At 49.0% G+C, this 12,734-nt stretch overlaps 1 protein-coding gene and 1 pseudogene across 1 annotated transcript in view; both read right to left on the bottom strand.

The window, feature by feature from the left end:
- Kif26b (kinesin family member 26B) overlaps nucleotides 1-12,734 on the bottom strand; it is a 405,645-nt gene that overhangs the window by 343,617 nt on the left and 49,294 nt on the right. The gene's annotated exons all lie outside the window — the stretch shown is intronic.
- Nucleotides 4,380-12,734, bottom strand: part of Eef1g-ps1 (eukaryotic translation elongation factor 1 gamma, pseudogene 1) — a 55,946-nt pseudogene continuing 47,591 nt past the window's right edge.

The following is a 12,734-nucleotide window of genomic DNA, read 5'->3' as shown; positions in this document are numbered from 1 at the left end:
CACCAACTGAGAGCAAGCCAGTCATCAGAGGTCACACCAAATGGGGCTGGCTTGGGCTGGTGTTTGGCTTTTATGGCCACTGTGGTCCCCTGAGGCCTGTTTCATCCAGATCTCCATTTTCCCAGGCTTAAACTTGAGCATCCGGCAGACAGAGGGGATGGTGAAGCAGTGTGAAACTCCTCACCAGGAGTGGACAAATCTGCTAAGGCTAGAGCCCCCCACACCCATCCTGAGTGCATATATGATTTCTATTCTGTTTTGAAATTCCGTGGTTTTCTGAAACAGTGCTAGTGTTAGGAGGAGTTAAGGGAAACCAGCTGCAAATGGATTTAGCCTCTCTTCGAAAGAGGTAGAATTTCATGGCTCAGAGAACACATCTCAGCCTCAGCCACCGCCCCCTACACACACACACACACACACACACACACACACACACAGAGAGAGAGAGGGGGGGTGCGGGGGGGAGAAACCATCAGAAACCAACCGTGAGGCTCTGAGCACCCAACTATACACACACACCTATGCCTACACTGTTGGGGTTTGAATAGAAATGCTCCCATAGACTCATATATTTGAATGTTCGGCCACTAGGGAATGGTCTACTTGACAGGGAATAGGAGAAGTGGCCTCGTTGAAACGGGTGTGGCGGAGAAAAGTGTGCCACTGGGGGTGGGCTTTAGGGTTTCAAATGTTCAAGTCAGGCCCAGTGTCACTCTGTGTTTCTGCTGCCTGTGATCCAGATATAGAACTCTCAGCGACCTCTCCAGCACCTTGTCTGCCTGTGCACAGCCACGTTCACCATGATGACAGTGGACTAAGTCCCTGAAACAGTAAGCCAGCTCCAATTAACTGTTTTTCTTCAAAAGAGTTCCTGTGGTCATGGTGTCTCGACACAGCAATAGAACTTTAATTCACACACACACACACACACACACACACACACGCACACACGCACACATGCACACACACACATGCACACACACATGCACACACACATGCACACACACACACACACACACACACACACACATGCACACACCCATATGCACACACCCTGCAGAGTCTCTGTGAGAATAACTGAGTGTTCTCAGATGACCTCAGAAGCCATTCAATGCCTCTGGTTCTCATCGTTGTTCCTCTGAATAAGGAACAGATGACTGATTCTCAAGGAGGAGAGGAAGCACCTACTCTTCTCTTTTCTATTCCCATCCTCCCTCCTGGATCACTGCCCCCACCCAGTATTTTGATTGATTCATTGACTGGTTGGTTGGTTCGTTGGTTAGTTGATTGAAACCGGGTCTCCTGTAGCCCAGGCTAGCCTCAAACTTGCTAGGTAGCTAAAGATTATGTTGAACTCCTGGTCCTGCTACCTCCCAAGTCTAGGGATTGTAAACAGGTGCTGCCACGCCCAGTTTATGCCATGCTGGGGACTGAAGCCAGGTCCTCCTTCTTGCTAGGTTCGCATGCTTGTAATTAAGACATACCCCTAGCTCTGCCCATCAGTCTCCAGTGTGAAATTAGCAATCCGCTGCTAGGAGCACAAACTCCCCTGGAAGAAATGGGCTTTGTCTCAGGGCACTCCCATCTCAACAATCCATCCACAAGAAACAGCACAGACTTTGGCCAGTCCTAGAACTCGGAAAGGGTCGGTTGCTCCAAAAGCCCCTCTCCCCTGGACACATACAAGACTCTAGCTTCTGTGGGTTCCACTCAGACGGATGCAGACCTCAAGGGCAGAGAGATCTGCTTCCAAGGGCAGCAGGAGCAGATGTTCCCCTCTGGCTGGGTGTCACAGGCACATCTATGCCAGCAGGACAGCCGATCAGAGACACTGGTGGGAGCTCTGCAGGCTTTCAGACATCGTATGTAAAGAGCAGAACTTAAGAGCCAAGCACTTTCAGTGGTTCATTCTGTCCCAAGTTTCTTTTTCAAAGAGCCTCACCCAGTTTATTAATTCACAGGTTTTGAACTATGAAGCATGCCCATGGCAAGGGAAAATGTACTTACTTTTCCAGTGACACTCTCGCCTAGAGGGCTGGAGACGCGGTCCAAAACCAGAACTCTTGCCCAACACATACACCACCCTGAGTTCCAGTCTCAGATCAGCGACTAAACGGATGAGCAAAACCTCTGTGCCAGAATGCGCATGTGAAACTCAGAGAGGTGCCTCCCTAGTCCTGAGCTCTCCATTTGGACACTGAATGTCATGCTGTGCATATCGCTTCTCTACAGAGTCCTGAGTCACTATGCTGGCTGGGGCGGCTCAGGGGAGAGGGAACACTTGATTCTTTTCTGCCAGAGGTGGGTAAAGATGGAGCCATCAGGCCCCACACCAATGCCTCCAGTGAGCCCCTCCTCCTACCTGTTCTCCTTCCATGCCTTAGATGGGGGGAGGGGACCGAGGAAGAAGAGCAGACGGAGCCCCTTGGGTCTGCTCCTGAGTTCCACCCTGTTCTTTGGGGAGATAGCTGCTGACTGGCGCTATGTCTGCTCATCCTGTGCAAACCAGACCTAGGGGATGGAGCCGCACTGGTGTGGCAATCCTAACTCTCCAGTGAGAAGCCACAGACCTGATCCATCCCCCCAGAGATCTGGATCTCATTGCTCAAAGACAGGAGCCGAAAGACAGAAAGCCAGATGGACACCCCTGGGAGTCCCAGACTTTCAGATCTGTATTTTCTACCAGGGCCTCTGCCTTCTGCCTGCTACAAAGGGTCTTCATGAGCAGAATTAGGGTGAACCTCTTCAGAGGCATCACATATAAGAGATAAAGAAAAGTGACTACATATCACCTCCTTATATTGTCAAGAATGATGGTGCATTAGACTTAGGGCTGCAGCTCAGCTAGGAGAGTGCTTACCCAGCATGCACAGAGTCCTGGGTTCAACGCCCAGCATCACACGCCAGGTATGTTGGTGCATGCCCGTGGTCCTAACACCATCTAGCCTGTGCAATACGAGGCTCTGTCTAAAAGAAAAGATGATATGCTGCCTATGGACCAATGTCTGGCAGCTCAAGCATTCCCCTTTTCTCCTAGCTCGCATTACCACATTAGGGAGGATGTTAAAACCCAACTGACAGGGTGGTAATGACCAAACAGGACAGTGTGCATCTGGCTGATAGCATTCACTGCTCCATCCATGTCCTTGAGCAAGCTTTAATTTCCTCACCTAAAAAAATGAGGTTAATTATCTTTAAAAGACAATGACCCAAAGACAGAAATAATGTGTGTGTGTGTGTGTGTGGAATGCCAAGTAGAACTGACCACCTAGAGGAAGGCAGGTGTCCATTTGGCATCTGAATTCTATAAGAAAAAGTCACAAGGTTTCCATGTTATTCTAGAGGGGGTGGGCCCGTGCCATTCTAGAGCAGATGGGGTTTAGAGTGGGTGGAGTTTATCAGAGTGGGTGGAGTTTATCAGAGTGGGTGGAGTTTTCAGAGTGGGTGGGGTTTATCAGAGTGGGTGGGGTTATTGTAATGGGCGGGGTCTCTTGGTGTTCCAATTGTTTATACCTTTTTCGTCTATCAAGCTCTACCCCATTAGAACAAACAGGGCTCTGGTCAGAAGAGCCTGTGAACACATCCTGTGTCTCCAGAGAAAAGGGCAGCAATAGAAACTTCCCTGGTGACACAAGTACCGGTCCCGGGCTGGGCCAGGATAACACAAAGGTGATTCTGGGAACCTGGAGGGAACATGGATACAGTCTGACAGGGTCTCAAACATGAAATGAGATAAACGGGGAATGTTTTTCTATTAAACACTAAAAACTTCAGCGGAAGAAGGAAGGTAGTCTGCCTCAAAGGGACACCTTGCTATATAGCTCAGGAGGATGATCTTCCATGAGACTCAAGGCCACACAGGACACTACCCAAGACGGAACTACCTGAGGCAGAGTGATCCGAGGCAGAGCTCAGTCACACCAATTTTGGGAGAAAACAAAATAAACAAACAAACAAACAAAATGGCTCCTCTTCACTTAAAATCCAAAGATAATTCCAGAGAACAAAAGGCCTGCTCTCCGAAAGCCTACAATAAATCAATTTTTCTTGCCTGTGCTCCATCTAGATGTAGTCACTCGGTTCATCTTAATAAACAAGTTAGTCATTCAAAGGAAAATAAACGAAATGTTTTGCCTTGAGGGACAGTTTTATTTTTAATAGTTTGGTGCTGTGGCGAGAGAAGTAATATTCTGTGATCTGAATTGCCTTTTGTTCCCGGGAGCCACTGAGGAGACAGTGGGGGTAGTGTGGGACCTTGCTCAAGAACATGGGCGGGCACCTCCTCCTAACCAGCCCGAGTTCGTCTGCTCTCAAGCATCACTTAAAGACAGGGTCATTTGTCTTAGGGAAATGTTGACACGGACAGGGTGGTTTGCAGTTCTCTCTCTCTCTCTCTCTCTCTCTCTCTCTCTCTCTCTCTCTCTCTCTCTCTCTCTTCTTTTCTGGCCAGTCATTCCAATGAAATCATCGTTCAGAGGCTGAGGTGTGAGCCGGGGGGAGGGGCACTTACTTAGTGTGAAAAAGACGCTGAGTTCCATTCTCAGCACTGCAAAGAGGGGGGTCGAGGAAGGAGAAACGGGTGACGTCACTATGAGGTCGGGGCTGGACTCCTTTCATGGGAAATCTTGGGAGATTAGTTCAAGCCCAAATCCTATCTTTCTAAAGGAAAAGCACGGGGCACATTTTCAAATTACAAAAAGAACTCCAAGCACCCTGCTTGCTCTATTTCCTTGGGAAAAACCAAGTGAGACCCCACTGGACCCCTGAGATCACAACCCTAAAGTTCCTCTGGGGGTCTTTAGTGTTCTCAGCTACCCACCATGTTCTTGGGAGCGTGGTAGGAGCTCTAGGAGTTGGGGCCCAGTGGGATGAAGCTAATCACTGAGTCGTGAGCTTGAAGGAGATACTGAGACCCTGTTTCTCACCTTCTCTTTACTTCCCAACTGCCGTGAGATGGCCAGGTCTGCCCTGTTACACACAGCCTTGATGTGTGTCAACAAAGCCAGTCAGCCATGGCCTGACACCTCCAAGACAGTGAGCCTATATTAACTTGTCTTCTTTTTTTTTTTTCTTTCAATGTTCAGTTCCTTTTAGTCAACCCCATCTCCCTTGAAGGGTAGGTGTGGGCAGCTAGGTGACTGGCAAGACATGTTCACATGAAGATCTTTCCTTGATTGATGGCTTTGCCCACTTGCTGAAAGGCCCCCTTCCCAGGAAAATTACTCTCAAACCAGGGTCTGGGTCTCCTTGCTACCAGGATCCAGTTTCCACCAGGTAAACGACTCATAGTCCACCTGCCAATCTGGACTCAGAGGAAAGATGAGCTCTTGGCCTCGGAAGACCCAAACGCCAGAAATGGAGCTGCTATTGTTGGCTCCAAAGAGGATAACACAAGCAAAGGTATTCCTCCTCAGTTTGTCCAGTCGCTGGAACATTCCTCTGATGAGGTTGCAACTCATGAAGGTCTGGGTGAGCTCTTCAGGGAAGCGGTGCTCAGCACACCACAGGGACCAGCCATCCTTATCAAAGTGCTCCCATAAATATGGCAGCACCACAGAGAGGGTGTCCTCAGTGGAGTACTTTCGCTTAAACTCATCCACCACAAAGGTACTCTTGGGCAGGTGAGCGAAAGGGTCCTTGGACTTGAACTCAGCAGCCAATGCCTGCTCACACCCATCCATCTCTTCCTCAGGAGCTGGGACAGCTGCCTTTTTTTCCTCTTTCCACTCAGCCTGGGGCTCCTGTTTCCTCCTCTCATGAATCCCTTTCTTTCCTCGGGGTATTCTCTTTTGGCCTGCTCTGCAAACTTCTTAGCATCAAACTGCGCCACCTTCTCACACAGCTTCACCTCCCCCAAGATGACCCTGAACTGGGGCTGGTTAATGCAGGTGAGGAGCCATCGGTTGGTACTAGGGAAGGGCTGGCAAAAAGAAGGCTCTAAGACCTGTTTATAGAACCACAACAGGGTGCAGACAACTGTGATATCTGTCAGTGTCACTCGCTCAGCCACCAGAAAAGTCCATGTCTTCAAGTGAGTGTCCAGAAGCCCCAAGATTCAATTCACCTCCTCTCTTGCAGTGGCCCGTTTGTTGTGGTGCCTAATACCTGAGGTGGGGAACACCCAGGTGCTAGCTGGAGGGACGACGTCACTGTCACCAAAGCTCACCCACTACACCACCTGACCTGCCACCTCTGGCGTACTTCCCCACAGCTCCTCGTTGTTTACATCATAGGCGATGGCATTGCTCTCAAACACACAGAATCCGAATCCTCCATCACCCTCAAATGCTGAAAGCTTGCCACAGGAAATTTTCAGAGAAATTCAGGGGTGCAGTTGGTTTGGTCAAAGTGGAAGTAGGGTGGTTCATATGGACCTGAGCTCCGCTGTACTGAGCAGTGATGAGGCCCTTGAAGGCCCTCCAGTTTTCAGGGTATGTGCACAGGGTTCCAGTCGCCATGGTGATTCCACAGAGAAAGGGCAACTTGTCTTCTCATTAAGTTGGTTTCCTCAGGCATTTGTTGCAGTAAGAGAAGACATTACCACACGTAAGCAGTCTCAAACCGTAGGTACACGCTGTGTTTGCTCATGTGCATGCATTCTTGTGATAAAGGTGAAAATGTGGGTCTGGGAAGAAGGGAAGCCCAGAGGAATGGCCATAAGGAAAAGATTCAGTCGACAAGAGGGATGGGCTATCAGTAAAGTTCTTGCTGCTTAAGCATGAGGACCTGAGTTTAGGAGGCAGAGACAGAGGGATTCCTGGAGATTACTGGCCAGCCAATCTAGCCAGATTGGCGAGCTTCAGATTCGCTGAGACTCTATTTGAAAAACGTAAGATAGAGAACAACTTAGAGGGACACCTACCACTGAGCTCTGTCCCCCACAGGAACCTGTATACTCATGCGCACACGGAGATTAAACCAAAGGAGTAGGAGACCCAGGTAAATCTCAATGGCCGGACTCCAAGTCCTCTCATTCATGAGGTCTTTCTTATTTCACCCACCTAACACGATCCTTCCTGTTTTGCTGATGGTTTTGTTTTTTGATCAAGTTTTCACTCCATAGCCCAGGCTGGCATGGAATTCTGGATCCCGCTGCACCTGCTTTCTGGTGTTGGGGTTACTCACGTGTGCCCCTGTACTCTGTAGGTATGTCCCCACTTTTTAAATTCCATGTGTCCTCAGCACTTGCTCTAGCTTCCTCTACCACAACCTTCCTTCTAGTAGAGTTTTACGCCTAGAGTTCTACTCCCCATCCTCCCAGAAGACCTGCGCTTCCCGGGGAAGCGCCCATCACCACACATCACTCAAGTCTGAGGACCTGGACTGGTGAAAGGCCATGATTGGCGATTTAGAGAGTAGTTGTTGACTTAAATCAAACTTCAGTATGAAAATAACGTTAAAATGTTGAAGGAGTCTGGAAAGTTCTGGATAGTCCATCGAATGATAGCCTGGCCACACCTCCATCCTGTGCCCTGTCTTTGCCACGAGTCTTCCCATCTAATGTCCTCTGTCCCTGCTTGAGTTATGCCCCACACCTGTGTCCTGTGGAGGGTTAAAGTTCGCTGACTCTCTTCCCAAGAAGAAAGAGGACACAGTCTATTCTGCCAGGGGAGACACAAAAAGAGCAGGAGAAACAGGAAGGCTTTCAGGGTTGTAGCACACATCTTTTTTATTCTATTTATTCAGGGTTTCCCACATGCCAGCCAAGTGCTCACACACCCGGGAGCACATCCCCAATCATTGACAGTCACCATACCTGTCAGGAAGCAGGAAAAGCCACAATGGTCTCCATGTGAGGTGATGACCTGGAGTGGTCATGGGGCCCTGCCCCAGCTTTATCAGACTGAGAGTCCTTCTCTGGGGTCTAATTATGGTAACCAGGCCCCCTTAAGGTCTGGTTAATTTCCTCTCCCTACAGAGGTTCATTCTTTAAAAGCTGAAATTGACCTAAATTGCTGTGAACCAAAAAAATGAGTGAGCTTGACTGGGGGAAAAGAACATCCTACTGCATTTGATCTCTACCCCCGCCATGGAAAGCCACACTCACCCAAAGGGTATCAGTCAATAGACCTAAAAATGGGTTAAGGCTGTTTATTAAGTTGAGCTACAGAGGAACTAGGTCAGCTTCTCACCCCGTGGCAGCTCCAGGGAAGACACCCACAATCAACAACTAGAATCTTTTGGTAATTACAGTCGCGGAAAATTCCAGCTGCAAAACAATTTCATTCGATCCACGGGTATTAAATGCCCATTAACTGGGTAGTGGTGCTCTAAAGTGTGGCCTGTGACGGGCAGGAGCAGGACAGAGGCGGCTGGGCACACAACAGACTCCCCTGCCACCACAGTACTCACTCTCACGGCAATGCCACGAAAAGCCACATCCGTGCACATGTGCATGCGTCCGCTCCGAGTCTAAGGAGAAAGCGGTAGGATTCACACGAGCTGAGTGAGACTTCCACCCTGCCCCAGCATGGAAGGAAACATAAAACTGACTCTCTCTCTACAAGGTTTGAGGCAAGGCTGTGTCTGAGGGGGAGGAGGCAGGGAAGTTCACATGTGCCATCTCACTCGGAACTCAAGCAGCACAATATCTGACTGTATGAGGAGGTTGGAAAAAGAGAAAATGGTGCATGGGGGGGTTGAAGATCTACACATCCCCAGTGTCAGCTGAGCTGGGAGGTAGTAAGTATCCTGCAAGAGGAGGAACATCTGACTCCAGTTTCCACGGTTTTCTTGGGCCACCAGCAAATCTCTGGATCCCCAGGGCCTAGAGTTAACAGTGGAGATGAATGGGGTGAGCAGTGTGGTTCAGGAGCAAAGCCATCTACAACACCTGGGTCTAACCCCTAGACCTGCAAGAATGAGGCTAAAGAAAATACTTCTCTGTGTGGGACTGTGGGGCTGTGTTTCTAAGAGAATCTCTAGGCCAGCCCTGTCTCCCAGTTGCCTAGACCATTGCAAGCAAGCTGTCCTGGGAATGATGGGTTCTTTTCTCATCGCTAAAACACTTAGCAACAACAACAACAACAACAACACACACACAAATAAATAAATAGATCACTTAAAACAGGGGCTGGTTAACAGTACACACTGCTCTTACAGAGGACCCAAGTTCAGTTCCCAGCATCCCCATGGGGCAATGCACAACCACTTATAACTACAGATCTAGGGGATCAGACTCCCTCTTCTGACTTCCAAGAGCATCGCTTACATGCATATACGCACACACACAGACCCACATACTATACACAACTATAAAATAAAGTGTAAGGAAGGAAAGGTTTATGCTGGTTCACAGGTCAAGGGTCTACATGCCCTTCGCAGCGGGCAAGCCATGACAGAGAGTGTGAGGCAGCCAGTCACACATGTCCACCGTCAAGAAGCAGAAGCAATTCAGCTCACTTTATTTCTAAGTCAGTGGGAGACCTGAGCACAGGGGATGGCACATCCATGTTTAGGGTGGGTCTTTCCATCTCTGTTAGCCTAATCTAGAAGCGTTCCTCACAGAAGCTCGTCTGCTAAGTGATTCTAGAGCCTGGCCAGCTGACAGTCATTGTTAGACATCACATTAGATGTGGCTAACGAGCCCCGCTGCAGGCTGAAGCACTGCCCTGAGGGCAATAGCTTCTTATCAGCCCAGCTCTTCAGCCCCTCACCCAGCCCACATGTGGGTGCATGCCAAGTGGACACCTACACGCTCAACTCAGTGTGGTGTCAACGAGTTCACTTGTTTTTCTTAATAACTGAGAGGGGATGGGACCCAAGAAGGGACCAAATGGCCCCGCTAGCAAGTCTTTCTTTGTGTGACTGTAGTAGGAGAAGACAAGGGTCAGAGAGGATTTAATTTCTTTATAAAAGTATGTAATTCCGGGGTCTTTGGGAAATGGGGAGAGAGGGGACATGAGAGATATGTGGAGGAACCGCATACGCAGTGGCACCATATCTGGAGGCTCTGTCAGGAAACAAGGCCCAGAACAGCATTTATGGGTGGGTACACCAGGAAGAGTCCCAGCTGGGAGCCTAACCTGGGGTGACCCTAGATCTGAAGGCACCTCAGCTGACCAGTCTCCATGGTTTTCAAAGCAGGGCCACTTGGGAATCTCCAGGAAGCTGCAGGGTTGGAGACGTGGCTCATTCAATAAACTACCTGTTCTGCAAGCCTGAGGAACTAAGTTTAGATTCCCCAGCACTCATGTGAGAACCAACGGCTGGGTAGAGGCGGCCAGATCTCTGGAGTTCCTTTGACAGCCATCCACCTCAAATCAATGGGTTCCAGATTCATTGAAAGATTTCATCTCAAACAGTAATGTGGAGAGTGATGAAGGGAGGCACTTGGCATCGACCTCTGTCTACACACACACACACACACACACTCACACACACTCACACACACACACTCACACACACACTCACACACACACTCACACACACTCATACTCACACACACACCATACACACTCACACACATGCACACATACTCACACACACTCACACACACACTTACACACACTCACACACACTCACACACACTCACACATACATACACACTAACACATACACACACACCACACACACCACACACACTAATATACACACACTCACACCACACACACTCACACACGTACACACACACACTCACACACATTACACACCCACACACTCACACTCAAACTCACACACACATACACACACACACTCATACATATACATACACACATACACACACTCACACTCATACACACACTCACACACACTACACACACACTCACACTCAAACTCACACACATACTACACACACTCTCACACACATACACACACTCACACACGTATACACAAATGTATGTGCATCCACATGCAGGCAGTTGGATAGACACAAATTGTCTAGGAAATTAGACAGCTGTTGTGGTGACAAGGACGACCCCACTCTTTGGATGGCAGCTAACTGGTGTGCATCAGAGAGCAGCTTCCTACTCTGACTTACTGGGAGCACCTTGGGCCACACAGGAACTTGGGAAGATGTCTGGGGCTCCTTTGGCAAAACCTCAAGTCCACGCCCAGACAAGGCAGAGTCTGGTTTGGCTGTAAACTGAGCTTTATTCACACGGGAATACTCCATTTAGCAACAGTTGATGAGTCTTTCTCGTCAAACTCACCACTGGGACACACACTTGCAGACACAAAGCCCGCTCAGACATTCCCTCGGTGTGAGCATAAAAGCTGCCATGCTTCCTTGGGATATATTTCTGGACTGGAAAAAGTAACATAACTGTGGTGTCCCAAGAAGAAAAGAACATTCTTTTGTGGAAAGAAGGGAGGGGCAAGTGATTTCCTTTGAGTAGGAGCTTCCTCTGGGGAAGAAAACAAAACCCACGTAGACACCTAGGCTATAGTCCGACTTCTGTGGCTATAACCAAATACCTGAAACTGTGTGATTTATAAAGAACAGAAGGTTTCTAAGTCACAGCTCTGGAAGCTGGCATTCTGGTGGGGGCATCGTAACCTAAGGAAGGCATCACACAGTGACACGGATCTGACATGTTAGGTCAGATGTCTTCCAAAGTCACTGACATCATAAGGCACCTCACCCTAATGAACTCATCTGACCCCACAGACCCCTGGACGTTCCACACAAAGAGTCAGGTGGTGAAGGAAGGGACTCAGAACATTGGCTGTTCCTGTGCTAGCAACCGGATGATCTCTTCCCTCATGGAACTCTGGGACTTGAGGCTCAGAAAGCCAGTCTCTCATCTTTGAATAACCCATCTTACCCTTGTTATTTGAGGCAGTGCCTCATGAAGCACAGGCTGTCGGCAGGCCAAAATGACCTTGAACGCCTGTTTCTTCTGCTCCCCAGATGATGCAATTACAATATGGCTCTAAAAATACACTTTTCTATCAGTTTTTGCCTTGAGAGAACCCTTAGCACTGCCCTCTCAGCTACAATGAAATTACACTGGAAGAGATGGTGAAACCCTAGAGAAAACTAGACCTTCCTTCGGAAGTGACCAGAGGACCCTCCGGCCATTCGAAGGGACCGTCTTCCTTCCTGTGGCATCTGACTAACCCGAATGCTGCTTAGGGACCACATGAAGCAGGGTCTTTCTGCCTCCTTCCATCTTTCTTGTGCCCTATGACCCCACACTTGAGCGAGTGTCACTGCAGGACTCACACCGGCTGGTCTTCCCTGATGCCTACCCATCATCACCATGGGAATCGTCACATTGCCTGGCACCCACCAATCTTTAATGACTCCTCACTGCCAGGCAACAAAGCGCATTCTGATCCCATGTCTGCTTCCAGCCTGTGCTCCCTCCTCCTCTAACCAAGCCTGTAGAGGAATTTTAATCCAGCAATATGGCTGCTCTGAAAAGGGATCACATCCAAAGAGCTCTAGGTCTGACAGAATGACACAGCTTTAATCCTTCTGACTGGAACACACAAATACACCATTAGCACTCGTCTTAAATTCCAAACAACAAAGGTACAGTTAGTTCATGGAGGAAGCACCCATGTTTGAAAGGGACATCTAGTTGAGGGGTAGACAAGGTGACGAATCAGAGAAAGATTTGAAGAATGAGTCAGAGATAGGATATGCCCAACTCTCTGTGTGACCTACCAATGCTCTCATTACTTCCTCTTTCTCTCTCAGCTCTGTGTGTCTCCACACTCTCCTCTCTGATGTGTGTGTCCTGCAAAGGCCCCATGTTCTGAGCGCATTCCTCAGCCTGAGTTCC

Source organism: Rattus norvegicus, chromosome 13 (assembly GCF_036323735.1).
Source record: "Rattus norvegicus strain BN/NHsdMcwi chromosome 13, GRCr8, whole genome shotgun sequence".
In the NCBI taxonomy this organism is placed as follows: Eukaryota; Metazoa; Chordata; class Mammalia; order Rodentia; family Muridae; genus Rattus; species Rattus norvegicus.
This window is presented reverse-complemented; position numbering and strand designations above follow the sequence as displayed.